Source organism: Protopterus annectens, chromosome 2.part0 (genome assembly GCF_019279795.1).
Source record: "Protopterus annectens isolate FY-2018-M chromosome 2.part0, PAN1.0, whole genome shotgun sequence".
Taxonomy (NCBI): Eukaryota; Metazoa; Chordata; order Ceratodontiformes; family Protopteridae; genus Protopterus; species Protopterus annectens.
The window spans coordinates 123,921,212-123,937,211 of NC_056728.1; the positions used below are offsets into that span (position 1 = coordinate 123,921,212).

At 38.1% G+C, this 16,000-nt stretch overlaps 1 protein-coding gene across 1 annotated transcript in view; it reads left to right on the plus strand.

Annotated features, from left to right (window-relative positions):
* Positions 1-16,000, plus strand: part of LOC122792709 (cubilin-like) — a 3,134,001-nt gene that overhangs the window by 2,501,558 nt on the left and 616,443 nt on the right. The window lies entirely within an intron of this gene.

Here is a 16,000-nt window from a genome sequence, read left to right on the forward strand (position 1 = left end):
TCACATAAAGCAAATCTCCACGCTGACAAAGTTTAAATGTCTTCTTAAAGAGAATCTCAACCAGAAATGGCTATGCTAATGCCATACACCTGATTAATACAAACTTGTATGTAATGTAATTGTTGTATTTCAATAATTACCTTAAGCACTGCTCTCCACCCTCAAATCCAGTGTATTTGTCTGAACTCTAATCCACAATATAAATATACCCTCCTCTTCCCACTTTAATACTCCATAATTTTAAAGAAAAAATACTTACCTAACTTCTTGACACTCCTTCTTTTCTATTACACTGTTCTTTCTCTCTCCACTTTAGTACCCTCTTAACCACTTAATAGCCACGTACCCTTCACTGCTACTCTCATTTATCTTATTTCTCTTCATCTTAAACCTTCCTTTTCCTTCACTTAAATCTAACCCTTTACCTAAATGTTTAATTATGCATAACATTGTGTACCGTTTATCTATGATAATGTGTAATTATCCTGCTTTAACCTTAAGATTACATATTCTGTCTTTGTAACCTGTCTGCAGACTTTTGTTTATGTATCCAGTTCACACCATCATGGTTGAATTTGTATTGCCTCATCAGCAGTGGAACGTTTCTCCCCATGCCTCTGCTGAAAAGGGGTAAGCATGTCATCCCAGTCAAACCATCCTGGTAATTAAATGACAAATAAATATCAATATATCAAAACCTTTTCCCCCAACAACAAAAACACAGAAAATGTTTTACCAAAAACAGTTTCAATGAAACTCGGACTAAATCCTTTGTTTGCAGGGGTAAGCCCCCTACACCCCAAACTTAAGTACACCTACTCTAAGGTCACATAGTAGTTGAGGAAAAAAAAAAGAATTTGCCATGGTCAGCAAAAGTGCTTTCGACAAAAATTTTTTTTTGAAACACCAGTTACCGAAATTGCTGTCGCTCTATTGATAGGCTTCTGTCAAGGCAGATGAAGTGGGCTTTGAGCTGGCTGAGCACATAATCTGCAGTATTGCAGCTTTGAGTGTGTGATGGCACTAAATATACAGAACCAACTGATATTGCCAACATCCTGGCAGATAGGTTCAGTGCTAGCTTTACCCCTCTCTCATCCCCTAAAGGGCCCATCTCTATACCAGAAGAATGCAAAGTACCTGTAATCACAGATGCACAAGTAAAAAACACACTCTCCAAAGCCAAGAACATAGCATCCATGGGACCTGACAACACCCCAGGCTGCGTTCTACATGAACTACAGAATGAACTGGCACCCCACCTAAGTACCATGTTCAGTCATAGCCTCACCTCAGGCTTTGTGCCCACTGAATGGTGCACAGCAATGGTTATCCCACTCCACAAAGGGGGAGCCACCACGGACCATGGGAACTAACGCCCCGTTAGCCTGATGAGCCTGGTCTGCAAGGCTATGGAGTGTATCATCATGGAACGTATAAACAATGACATTGGTAATCTCCAAACTCTGGCCCCTACCCAGTTCGGGTTTGTAAAAGGCAGATCATGTCTCCTAAACCTGATAGACTTCTTTGAAGAGGTCACCAAAGCTGTAGATGAGGGTAAGGTGGTACACACACCCTATCTAGATCTCACCAAGGCTTTCAACACCATCTCCCACTCTGGAATTATAGACAAACTCACTAAACTAGGTATAAATCCCTATGTCACAAGATGGGTTGCCAACTGGCTCACTGACCGAACCCACACTGTGAAAGTAGCAGACTCTAAATCCAACTTCAGACCAGTGACAAGTGGAGTACCACAGGGTTCAGTCCTAAGTCCTCTCCTGTTTGGTATCTACTTCTCTGAAGTATAGGCTAACACAGAAGGTCTTTGGCTAACAAAGTTCGCAGATGACTGCAAACTAGGAGCCATATCAAATCTCCTAACGATGTGGACATCCTACAAAAGGGCCTCACTGAGACAGATGCCTGGTGTCAAAGCCATGGCCTCAAGCTCAATGCCAAAAAGTGCATTGTCATCCCTTTTGGTAAAAACTCTGTACCCATGAACTATCACATAGGCGGTAGTCTACTTAACACCGAAAGTGTGATAACAGACCTTGGGACACAGGTGGACAGTAGTCTCTCCTTTGATAATCACATCACCACAGTAGTCAGGAAATGCTTCTATGTGGCACACCTAATCAGAAAAGGTTTCTCATCCAGGAAAAAAGAGGTCATTGTTCCCCTCTACTCATCACTCATTAGACCCATTATAGAGTACAACACACCTTTTGGTATGTACCTCACAAGACATCTACAACAACTGGAAAGACCACAGAAATACCTCACAAAGAGGGGATTACGGGCCTCAAACAGATGCCCTGCGCGGTCCGTCTCAAAAAACTCCAGCTTTACTCTGTCGCATATCACCTACTCAGAGGCGATCTCTGCCTAACATACAAAGCTATGTCAAACCCAGAGCTGTTGGACATGCTTCACGTAAAAAAATCCCAATCCCTCCGAGATACACTCTCTAGTGACCTAAACCTTGTCACCACAATAAACAGAAGATGCTGGAGGGATAGATTCCTATCTCAGAGACTTCCCATACTCTAGAACAAACTACCTGTCTATATCAAACAAAGCTCCTCATTAGCACTCTTCAAGGACAATCTTGATGATTGGATGGAAAATAGGAAATTCACCCCAGAGATCACTTCTGTGGCTCTGCTTGACAGGGGCACAGGAAAATAATTTTCTTGGGTGGCAACAGCTAGGGTACCGTTTGGCTAGGCTTATATAGGCCCAAGGGCTAATAGCCTAGTACCTACCTATGAACCTATGAACCTATGAACCTATGTTATGCTGCTGTTCATCCAGTACCTGTAGGCTCTGTATGCACATCATAAGTCAAGGCTCCAGCTGGTTTGAATCATGTGCAACAGAGTATGAGCATATTGGGAGATTTATTAGAAATATAGCTGCATATTTTAATATTGGCCATAGTACCTGCACTTATCAATTAGATTCCACTGTGGAATTTCAGTATACAGGAAGCAGCAATATAACTGATATGTGTTTCAGATATGTGAATTTTGCAAACTGCCTAGAGACTGTGCATACACATTTTTTATTAGCCAATGCTTATTGTGCACTGCCTGGCAGTTTACAGAATAGCAGCCCTTCCTGTTCATAGGTATTTATAAAATATGAGTTAGGTGGGATCCTTATTGCTATTTTTATATATCTATCTATATCTATATATCTATATCTACATATATATATATATATATATATATATATATATATATATATATATATCTATGGATCCCCATCAGATCATCGAACTTTTAAAAGCTCAACTTTCATATGGCCGAGACCATATGATCGAACTTTTAAAAGTTCAAACAGTCTGAATGGAGATCTCCATACAGAGCGGAACGGAAAGATTTCCCTTTTCCACAATGTAGTGCGATCTCGAAGTTGGTATATTTAAATAGCGGGGAGTGTGGGGGGCTAGAAACATTTATTTATTTTTTTGTTTTGTTTTATTTATTTATTTATTTATTTATTTTTTTACATGTTCAAACTTTTAAATGTTCGATCAAATGGTGTAAGCCATATGAAAGTCGAACATTTGAAAGTTCGATCATGTAAAGTAGACTCACAAATATATTTGTCTGTGTGTGTGTGTGTGTGTGTGTATGTGTATGTATATCTATATATATATATATATATATATATATATATATATATATATGTATATATATATATATATATATATATATATGTATATATATATATATATATATATATATGGTTTGCAAATGAGAGAACAAATTCCGTTCATTCGCGCAAATCACAATACCAAAAACTGCAGAGGAAGAAAGTCAGTATGTCGAATTTAATGCCAATTATTCAAATTCGGTATTATTCATCATATACTTTCCCCTGCACCTTTAAGAACAGCACCAGAACTTATAGTTTTAAGCAGTATATATGTACTGCACAACACACCCCCCTGAAAATTATATATTCCAACTCCGAGATCACACTACAGTGGGGAAAAGGGTAAATTTCCCGATCTGCACTGTACTACGATTTCTAGTCCTAAGGTTGACCACATATGTGCAAATGCACACTGCATTTGTTGACCCAGAGACTTGAAAACATGTAGGTTCGGCAACACAGAAGACAGCCAACTGTTATTCGACATTCCTTGTTCGCTGAACCGACACTTGTTATTTTGATAGTAAACTCTGTCTCTCCCTCTCTCTCTCTCTCTCTCTCTATATATATATATATATATATATATATATATATATATATATATGCTATGGCTGTGGTTGTGCAGCGGTTAGCTTTGTCACCTCATAGCAAGAGGTTCTCCGGTTTGATTCTCGGCTGGAGTGCCTACTGTGTGGAGTCTGCATGTCCTCCCCGTGGACAAGTGACGTTAAAGACATGCAGGTAGGTGCGTGTATGAATGGGTGTGCCTTCTTTGAAGGTTGGGCATCGGGCTGGCACCTTGGCACCATAAAAACTTACTGCCAATCATAAGCGGACCGGAGTTCCATTGTAGCGACCCCTAACCGGGAAAAGTCGAAAGAGATTACTTTTATATGTATATATATGGGTCTACTTCATATAGTCAACTTACCATTTGGTTGTCTTTCACATCATTGAGACCACATTGGTGAAAGTTTAAAATCACGAACACACCGAACATTCTATTTTCTCTTTGGAAAAGTAACCACGTGGCCACCATAGTGAACTTTGCCCTTTTCTCCACTGTTGTGCAATCTTGGAGTTGGTATATTTTGTTTGGAGGGGTGGGGGAGGCTAAGCCCCCCAGTTTGATGGCTTTAATTATGTTACATTTCTATTCTAGTTGTTGGTGGCCAAGTGGTTACTTTCACAGAGGAAAAATACAATTTTCTGTGTGTTCGTGATTTTAAATGTTCAACATTGTCATCTCAATGATGTGAAAGTTGATGAAATAGTCAGTCAACTATATGAAGTAGATCTGTGTATGTTTATGTGTATGTATATATATATATATATATATATATATATATATATATATATATATATATATATATATATATATATATATATATATATATATATATATATATATGAATATATATATATATATATATATGTGTGTGTGTGTGTGTGTGCGTGTACAGTCTATGGAACTTAGTACCTCAGGGACAAGGGTGACATCATAGAAGGCACTCATGGTGTCAGGTCTCTCCTGTGATTTCCTAGAAAATGATATATAATCCTCCATATGTACGAACATTCTATTGTGGAACATGTTCATTTTTCTAGAGGAAGAGGCATGTAGAATGGCCAACATATCCCCAGTTTGGTCTCCCAAAGGTCTGTGCAGCTAATGTGAAAAGAGCTGCACATACCGTGGTCTGCACAGGTATTGGAAGGCCACACATTCATATTGGTTTTGTGTGTACATGATACACATCATCTAAGATTCATACAATGTCCTGATTAGCTATAAAGCAATCAGTAATCGCTTGATCAGTGAAATTATGTTAAGTCAACTGCTTATGGTACCATTTACCTTGACAATAGATGGCACCAAACATATACAGGCAGGAGCTGGTGGTGTTAAGGACTATAATATACTTTTGCATAATAGCTGCTATGACTTTGAGCACTCTTGCTACATGGCAGTGACATTTTTGGCATGTGTTTCTCTTTTATATTCAGGTGCACATAATTGTGCAATTTCTTCATTAGATGATTATGACTCATGACTGTGTTCACGTTGTATACATTTTGATATCATTAGGACCGCATTTACTTATCTCAGTTCATTTTCATGCTATTATGCAGTTGTTTGCATATATCTTTCTTTGCACATTTTGGCTCATTGCATTGGAGTGTAACATGGCACTGTGAATTGCTTCTAGACAGCTCCAGTCTTCATGTTGCTGGTTCTAGCACTAGTGCATACTGCAAATGCTGTCCCCTGCACAACTTGACTATAAATCCTGGATCTTATCTTCAAAGTAAACTCTGCATCTGAAATTTTCCAAAATACAATGCAGCAATCTATTATTTAATAAAAACACAGAAATAGTATGATATTATTCTGAGGAAGATATTTTCCAGACACGGGGGCAGTGGTTTAACTAAGAAAAATAAAACAAAAACGTGACTGTAATAATATTGCATTAAGCTATCTGAGTTATTTTTTCAGAGAAAAGACCCGGTAATGGTAATGAATACTTCACCTTCTAAAGACCTACCAGTCATCAGGAGTCAGTCAAATATAGTAAATTACAGTATAATGTTTATTAAAGCTTTATTTGCTGTAACAGGGCCACTACTGCTTAGAAACTTTATCAGGGAATATAACTCTGTGGGTATGAGCTAAAAGTCAAGACAAATTGTCACAAAAAGTAAAAGACTGTTTTGTTTCTGAACAAGTTTTGTTACATTGTTACATTGAATCAACTAAAGAAACGCATCTTGTACATGTAGGTCCGGCTGGTTTAGTAGCTGTTTTATCCCATAAACAGAGAAAGCAATTAAAACACAGCGAATGTCATCAGATCATTCACTGATACAGAAATATGCTTTCAGGCAGATAAAGATGAGAGATATGAGTATTTTCATTTATATTTTCTGGACACAAGTTCATACTTTTAACATCACATGCTGCTAGAAGTTGTATATGTTATTTCTAGGTCAAAACATGCATTAAAATAGAAGGATTAAACTTCAGGCTACAGTCCTATAATTTTGCTGTGATATGTAAGACAGAGTGGAAAGCTGTAACAGATTCCATGTCATGATACTCATGCAATTGGAAAGGGACTTCTATCTAAAATATATAAGGTACATAAGAAATCAACAGTATGTCACAGAGAAAGTTAGTGGGTTTATTTTAAACATGTTAATAATAACTCCCCAAGTGAAGATGATAAAAAACTAGTACTCCAGTCTTCAAAACAAACTACTTTATCACTAACGTGGAGGATATTCTCTTGGAAGTTTTTATACAGAACCTTTATCACACCACATAAAGTTGAATTGGTGTATAATAAAACATAGGATGCTGGAGATGTAAACTAAATGTTAAAGCTGACTGGCAGCATATGTTTTACGATTCTATAAAACTTAAAACAAATTAGGATAATATGAATTCTCTCTTACAGTCTGTTTTTAATTATAAATTTATGCTGACCAAATCTCTTAGTTTAATACACCTATTTCCACTTGTGTCACAAAAATAAAATACCCTCTTTTATGGAGTATCTTAACATTAGCAAGAAAAGTCATCACCAAGAACTAGAGGAATCAAATTAGTCCTACTATGAAGGAATTTCTACACTTGGCAACTGAAGTGTGTCATCTTGAACTTATGTTTTGCCAGAGACGGTCTTCTACCCATCAATGGATAGGTAGGTAAAGTTGCCCAAACCCATGGTGTCTGATGTATCTTGATAGACTCAAGTAGAGCCAAATAGGCAGAGTGGGTGTCCTGATTCATGGATGGGGTCCTGTAACTGACAGTGGCTTGAATAGGTCTCCTACCAACAGTTATTTGCACCTGAAGTATCTCCAGGGAATCATACTTTTTAACCAATCTGGAGGTGTATTTATCTTTAATGAATATTGATACACCACCTCCTGTCACTCCTGGATTTTTGTCTACTGGCTAAGGCTCTTGCCACCCCCATACTGCCTTTTTTTAGGCAGTGTCTCAAGGACAAAATTCCTGACGTACAAACTCAATCTAAACCATCCTCAAGGTTATGCTGCTAAACGCTAGTAATCTTAACATGAAACTGCATTCACTGGAAGCATTCCTCACCTTGGAAGACACAGACATTTGTGCAGTCATGGAGACCTGTTTGAAGGCTGTGGAGAGCACCCTAGCCATACTGGGTTACACCTCCTTCCACATGTTCAGACCACAAACCGAAGGTATGAAAACTAAAGGAGGTGGGTATCAATATTCAATAAAGATAACAAATGTATATTTGTTTTATAATATTTCTATCATCATATATAATGTTTTGTTACAATTGTCAATAAAAACAATTGAGAAAAAAAGATACTCATTTGCTTTTGGGCAAGTAGTCTGACGAAAACCAATTGGAATAACAGCGTGTTAATGTTACTACTCTTAATGTAGGACTAAAAGGCTTTACCTCAGAAAAAGGTTGATAGAACCCAGTAACTACTTTCCTTTGACAATCATGTTGCCAAAGTTGTTAGAAAGACCTTCTATATAGCCCACCTTATCATGAAAGGGTTCACATCTAGATCAAGAGAGGTCATTGTGCCCCTCTACTCATCACTTATCAGGCCCATAATTGAGTACAATGCCCTGTTTGGGATGTACCTTACCCGACACCTTCAGCAACTGGAAAGACCCCAAAAGTATCTCACCAAGAGGATCAAGGGGCTCAAACAGATGCCCTATGCAGTTCGGCTAAAGAAACTCCAGCTCTGCTCAGTTGCGTACTACCTACTCAGAGGCGATCTGTGTCTGACGTATAAAGCCATGTCCAACCCAAAATTAACGGATATGCTTCACCTCAGGAAATCCAAATCCCTTAGAGCTACATGCTCCAGGGACTTGAACCTCAGCACAGAAATAAATAGGACATGCTGGAGGGACTGATTCATATCCCAGAGGCTCCCCTCACTCTGGAACAAAATCCCAATCCATGTTAGGCAGAGCCCCTCGCTGACCCTCTTCAAGAGAAATCTTGACGAGTGGATGGGAGATCGTAAGTTTCCCCCTGGGATCTCTTCTGTGTCCCTGCTTGACAGAGGTACAGTAAACTAACCTTAAAAGGGCTACCTTCTGTGACCTACTATACAGAGGCACAGTCAACTAATCTAAAAGAGTGGCGAAAGCCAAACACACTCTGGCTAGGCTTATAAATGCCCTAGGGCAGATAGCCTAGTATCAACCTATGAACCTATGAACCTATGAACTATCTGAGAGTCACATAACAGGAAAACTGAGACTGAATGAATCATACTCAAGACTGCAGGATGAAGCGTATTAAGAGTTTACAGCCATAAGTGCGCCATGTTTACTGTCAGAAAGTTTACTGTGATGCTCACTTTTGAATGGTTACTTATTAAGAAAAGGCTTCATGGTGACAGTCGGTCCAGATTTCAAAGTTAACATGATCAAGTAACACTTGTTCAAGCTCATCTTCATGACAGTGTGACCCTTTTGAGTCACAATTTTCTGATTCCGTAAACGTTTGCACTGTAGTGTAAAAAAGCAGATGTGGGGACCAGTATGTGAACTCAAAAGAGTTGCATTGTTTCTATCCTGAGGCAGTAGAGACTTTGGGGGTAGAATAATAATAAAGCAGAAAATGAAAGGGTGCAGCCCCTACCAGGGAGGAGTGTGTGAGGAGCAAAGTCTTCTGCATAAAGGGCTTAAAGTAAAGGCTTGTGGCTGAGTTGCATGTGCTTATAATTTGCCCAACTATGACGTGGTGGAGTGCTGGTGTTTTGAGTCTCATTCAGCTGGATTTTAAAATCCTGCACTTCAGAATCTCATAGAATATACTTTAAGTTTAGTACCTTCAGTTCTTTTTCTATCACAGAATGCTAACAAACCTCCCTCTCTCTGTCTTGCTCCCTTTGTAGATATATCTCTAGTCTGAAAATGTTTTGATGTTATATATACTGTGCAAGTCACCAAGACATTCTCTGTTATGCATCTGCAGCAAGAATATTCCAACTGATGACATATCTTAGTTAATTTTCATCATAAATACAGAGCATATATTGCTATGTAAGGTATCTCCTATTCAAAGGATGTCTTTTTTTCAAAATGTTCATCCCTCTCACCCCCCTGAGAGTGTCTAAATGAAGTTTGTGGCACTGTTCTAGTCTCCAGAGTATTCCATTGTGCATCAGAGGTTTTATCTAACTATAATGGCCTGTGTACACAGGCCAGGGATGAATTTACTGATGCCCATCCAGACATCAAGGTTGATTTTAAAGAGAGCTAGTGAGCTACAGGACAATATTTAAATAAATACTTCAGTGTGAAGTGGGAGCTTATTCCATAGGAAGTATATTCTTTGAAAGAAATATCTGTCTCACCAGCAGATTCTGTTTATATTATGATGTAAAGACACAAGCCAAGCCAAAATACTCCTCACTACAGCAATAGGAAAGGTCCCAGCAGCTAAGCACAAGCACACAAAAGAACGAAGCGTAATTGATACCTTAGTCCACAATACAAACACTTTATTAAGACAGCAAATGTAACGTAAAGCACTTTTCGTCTCACTGGTAGTGAGACTTCCTCAGACAAAACTTCAGGTATAAAACATCTCGTTATATACCCAACCCAATAGCCAATTAACACTCCTTACATTAATTAGTTTGATTAGTAAAAGCAGTTTCAACATAATAGCTTTGCAGCTTGATATGAGACAGTAAAGCAATCATATTTACATTAACGTAACCAGATAGAACGCTTCAATCGGTTGCCTCAACATTCCGGACATTAATACAACCTCTTTAAACCTGGTAATATTACAAGCATCCACTTATACATATTATGATGTAGGTTTAGGTCCTTAGGTACGATATTGGTAATATTTCCAGTTTTGTGGAGGTTTAAGAGGTTAAACCAGGTTGTGTTTTTCACAGCCCAATCAAAGCTTCTTCAGAATCGAAGGACATACAGGAGATGGAGTAAAATGAGAAAACTCATAAGTGATCTGTGTAACATAAGAAGCTTATACCCTACAGTTCTTTGGTTAGGAAGCATTGTCACCTTTTTTGTTTGTGGATGTGTTTGGATAAGTATATGTCAAAAGAGACAATGATCGTGTTATTGCCTGATGAGGGAAGAGTATAGGAGAACAGTAATTTCCCTTCATTTAAAGGATACTCCTTTAGCAATCAGTTGGGCAGTCTAGAATGACTTGCTATTAGAATTTGATACATGATGGTCAAATGAGGATTCATTGTCCATAAATGTGCCTTGGCCCAAATAATGATTTAAACTTTGAGGGGAGAATATTTTATGTGGTAGGTACAGAGTTGTTCTTGCTTGCCAAAGAGTGATATACTACATTTTTTAGCACTGAAAGTGAGCCATGGTCATGTCACCAGGTAGGTGCCAGTGTGGTCTACAGTGTATTGAAGTATGCAGATATTAGTTGGAGAGTTAATGGCAGTGCAGAGTTCAACACCATCAGCAAACCTTGACAGCCATAGACCCTTGCTATCAGCAGTTGCATAGCTAGGAAGGGACATAGAGTGTAAACCCCTATGGCACAGAGTGCTTGGGAATGTGATTGGCAGGTCCCAATCATTTTTCAGTGCAGTTCAATTACTGTCCTGCAAAAGTCAGCATTGCATTTCTATTCAAAACTAAAGTGCTTAGCACACCATGTGTGTTATGAACTATAGCAATGCAATTATTGCTACTACTGTAGGAAACCTTTTACTATAATTTAAAGAGAGAGATTTTTTTGTTCTTCAAGTATGAAGAGCTTTTTAGAGAGACATTCTAGATTGGGGAGCAGCTTTGTATGCAAAAACAGCTGGCAACTCCTTTGGCTGTCAGCTTGGACATCAAAGAACTATATGCTGAAGACTTGGGGGTCAGCTGGAGCCCCATGGAACAACATGAGTGATAAGTCTTTTACAGGAAAGTTTGCCACTAACCCTCAGTGTGTGTGCTCTGTCCATGTGTCATTTTGCTATCATGGGTAATATTCAAATGGATAAGCTTATCAGTAATACCATAGTGTAGAAAAGTGTCAAAAGCATTTGCTCAGTCCAGATAGGCAGTCTGCACTTGTTGGCCATTATACATTGCTTCAATCATCCCCTGAAAAAAAGCTCACCAGATTCAGTAGACAAGACTTAACCTTTACAAAGCTGAATTGAAATGGGTCAAGAAACTGCAGACTGTCCAGTGTCATTCATAATGAGTTCCATTATAATATACTCTGTGACTTTATAAATAATGATGGTATGGCTAATTGGACTGTAGTTCCCTAGGTCAGTGATAGGACCATCCTTTCATATGGACACCACAGTGGCTTTTCTCCAAGCTACAAGCACATACTCAGTGGAGAGGTAACAACTGGATAGGTTTAGAAGGAAACAGGTGCAGGTGTGTATAGATGTGGCTAGACGTCAACCTGGTAGGTTGTCAGGTCCTGTAAGGATAGTGTTCTTGGTTTTGGACAGACCATTTTGAACCTGTTCAGAAGTGATTACAGGAGAGGAGGGGACTTTGGAGTAAGGAGGAGAGTGAAGGAAAACTGAAGCTAATATTTTTTCAAGTAAATTAAGAACTGTTATCTCCATCAGAGTAGGTTGTGTAATTTGAGATCATTTATTTTCAGTACTTCTTATTACTTCTAAGATATCTAACATATTTAAAGAAGGTATGTAAATCCAAAGGCTGTGCCCTCATCCTCAAACAAAAAAAAAATGACCAAGGATCCACCAAAAACTAAAACAACTTGTTTTTATTTTAAAATAAATAAAAACCGTATCAAAGGTTAGCGCTTTCATTTAGACAGTGTAAACTTCATCAGACAGCAATCCACCAAATACTACACACTTAAATAGTACTACATTTCATCTAATTGGATAAAAACTCAATTGGAATAAAATAGACCCCTCAATTGCCTTGCCTTAAATTCTCATATCCAAAACATATATCTAAAACTACAAATATCTGCTTATACATCATGTTTGCAACGTATATAATAAAAAATCAAAATTCAAAAAATCAAGTTACTTTCACCAGTGTGTGTGTGTGTGTGTGTATATATATATATATATATATATATATATATATATATATATATATATATATATATATAAATTTCACATCTAAGTAACACAAGCTAACGTGCAAACCAAATTTAAAGTTGTATTACATTTTGTTTCTCCTCCACTATTTCTTTCTTTCAAGAGCTGCTAATTTTAATACCGGGGTTATACAAGTTCTTTCATTACTGCCTGGCCATTTATCAGCTTGTGGATGTATTTGCTATTTTAGTTCTTTAAGTTCCAAATGAGTCCCCATGCTCTTTTTTCATTTACATCTACATGATCTATTACCAAGAACCTGATGTTATGCTCTGCATTGTCATAAATGTGTCTAGCCAAAGCATTGTTCAAATTTTTCTTTTTAATAGCATACTCATGTTCATATATCCTGTGGCTGAGTTTTCTTTCAGTTTTGCCTATGTAGAATACTGGACATAGGTCACACTTAGCCACATATACTACTTCTTTCGAAGTACAACTATACTTCCCCTTAATAAAATATTTTGAATTCCTCACAGTAAATGTGTCACCTGTTTTAACTCTGTGACACCACTTACATGCCCCACATTTGAACATGCCAAAATGGCCCTTCCTTTAATAAATCGTTCAAGTTCCTACGTTTTCTGTATGTTATGATAGATTTGTCACCTGAGTTCTGATGTTAAAATCTCCCATCAAAATATCCCAGTTTTTTTTCAAAACTCCACTTCAAATTATGAGTATCCTGACTATAAGTAATGGTCAGTGATCTCACAAAGACACTACTGTCTTTTCTTTGCGTGTCCTGATCTTGCTGCACCTTCACAATTATATTATTTGTTTCTTCTAATGAAGTCACATTATAACTTATGGGGTCAGTCAGAATCTAAAAGACCATTACTTATAATAGGTTTAAAATGACCATTTTCCCTCTTTCTAGTTACCTTGTTTACTAATTCATTTAATAATTCTATGGGGTATGCTCTTTTTAAAAACATAGATTTTAAGTTGTTACATTCTGCTATAAAATCTTCCTCTCTAGACACCATACGAGCAGCTCTTACTAGTTGTCCTTTCACAACTGATCTTTTTTGATACTCAGGATGCGAGCTGCTGTAATGAAGAAAGGAATTGGAATAAGTTTTTTTCCTATAAATTGTAGTTGCATACCTCCCATTTATTTAATCTTTAAAGAGATAAACATCCAAATAATCCATATAATTAAAATTTACCACCCATGTGAAATGTAAAAAAAGTGGTCGTACTGTTAATGTACTCTAAAATTGTTGTAATAAATTTGAAGGTCCTTGCCATATTAGACTGATGTCATCCTGAAACCTGTAATATATTTTAATATGAGAGTTATAAACATACTGGAACATACTGGAACACAAAATGCCTCTCCCAGTATGCCATGACTGTGTTTGCATATGCTCCTCCACAAGCTGACCCCATGGCAATACCAGTTGTCTGCAAATAATATTTGTTGTTAAAAGAAATTTAAGTTATTGCTTAGAACCATTTCTAAAAGTTCCAAAATAAGGTTGATTTTATCATGACCTATCTTGTGTTCCAGTAACATCTCATTGACCCAATGCAACCCAGAAGGTCTGTGGGATAACCTTATATAGGTCACTGACATTTGTGGTTACTAATATATCATTCGCATCATATCGTATGTCATTAATATGTTCTAAAAACGTCCATGAATCTTTACATATCTCTACTTTTTTCAATTCATGATATAATACTAAGCACAAGCCGATGTTATGGAATCCCTCCCATCCACCAAGGGTCTCATGGGAGGGTCAATGAGCCTTTGTGAATTTTGGGGATGCCAAAAAACACTGGAATTCTGGGAGTATGATATTCAAATAATTGTATAAAGTAAAAAAATGTCAGTTAGTTGGGTATAAATTTTCTTCTATGTCTCATTTAACTCATTAAGAGAACCCCCCCCCCCCCTTATCTGGTTTCATGATTCTAACACTCTCTTTTTGTAATTGGCCCAAGATATTCTGTTCTTGTAAATTCAGATTTATACAACTATGAATTGACCTGATTTTATATTTGTACAAATTATGTAGATCTCATCATCTTCTTTCGGCTGTTCCCGTTAGGGGTCGCCACAGCAGATCGCCTGTTTCCATTTCTTCCTGTCCTCTGCATCTTGCTCTGTCACACCAACCACCTGCATGTCCTCTCTCACCACATCCATAAACCTTATCTTAGGCCTTCCTCTTTTCCTGTTACCTGGTAGCTTCATCCTTAGCATCTTTTTCCCAGTATACTCAGCATCCCTCCTCAGCACATGTCCAAACCAACATAATCGTGCCTCTCTGGCTTTGTCTCCAAACCTTCCAACCTGGGCTGACCCTCTAATATACTTATTCCTAATCCTGTCCACCCTTGTCACACCCAGTGCAAATCTTAGCATCTTTAATTCTGCCACATCCAGCTCAAACTCCTGCCTTTTTGTCAATGCCACTGTCTCCAACCCATATAACATAGCTGGTCTCACTACCCTCTTGTAGACCTTCCCTTTCACTCTTACAGGTACTCATCTGTCACAAATCACTCCTGACACTCTTCTCCACCCACTCCATCCTGCCTGTATTCTCTTCTTCACCTCTCTTCCACACTCACCGTTACTCTGAACTATTGACCCCAAGTATTTAAACTCATCCACCTTCGCCACCTCTACTCCTTGCATCCTCACCATTCCTCTATCCTCCCTCTCATTCACACACATATATTCTGTCTTAGTCCTGCTGACCTTCATTCCTCTTCTCTCTAGAGCATATGTCCATCTCTCCAGGGTCTCCTCCAACTGTTCCCTACTCCCACTACAGATCACAATGTTATCTGCAAACATCATAGATCTCGTCTGTCAACCTGTCCATCACCATTGCAAATAAGAAACGGCTCAGAGCTAATCCTTGATGTAACCCCACCTCCACCTTAAACGCATCCATCACTCCCACAGCAGACCTCACTGCTGTCACACTACCCTCGTACATATCCTGTACCACTCTTACATACTTTTCTGACACTCCTGACATCCTCATACAATACCACAACTCCTCTCTAGGCACCCTGTCATATGCTTTCTCTAAGTCTACAAAATCACAATGCAACTCCTTCCGACATTTCACATAATTTTTCATACAACACAAGCTTGGTATGCAAGGGAGATTATAAGTGGAGCTTATATGGTAAACATTATTGTTATTGTAGTATGTGTTGTTCT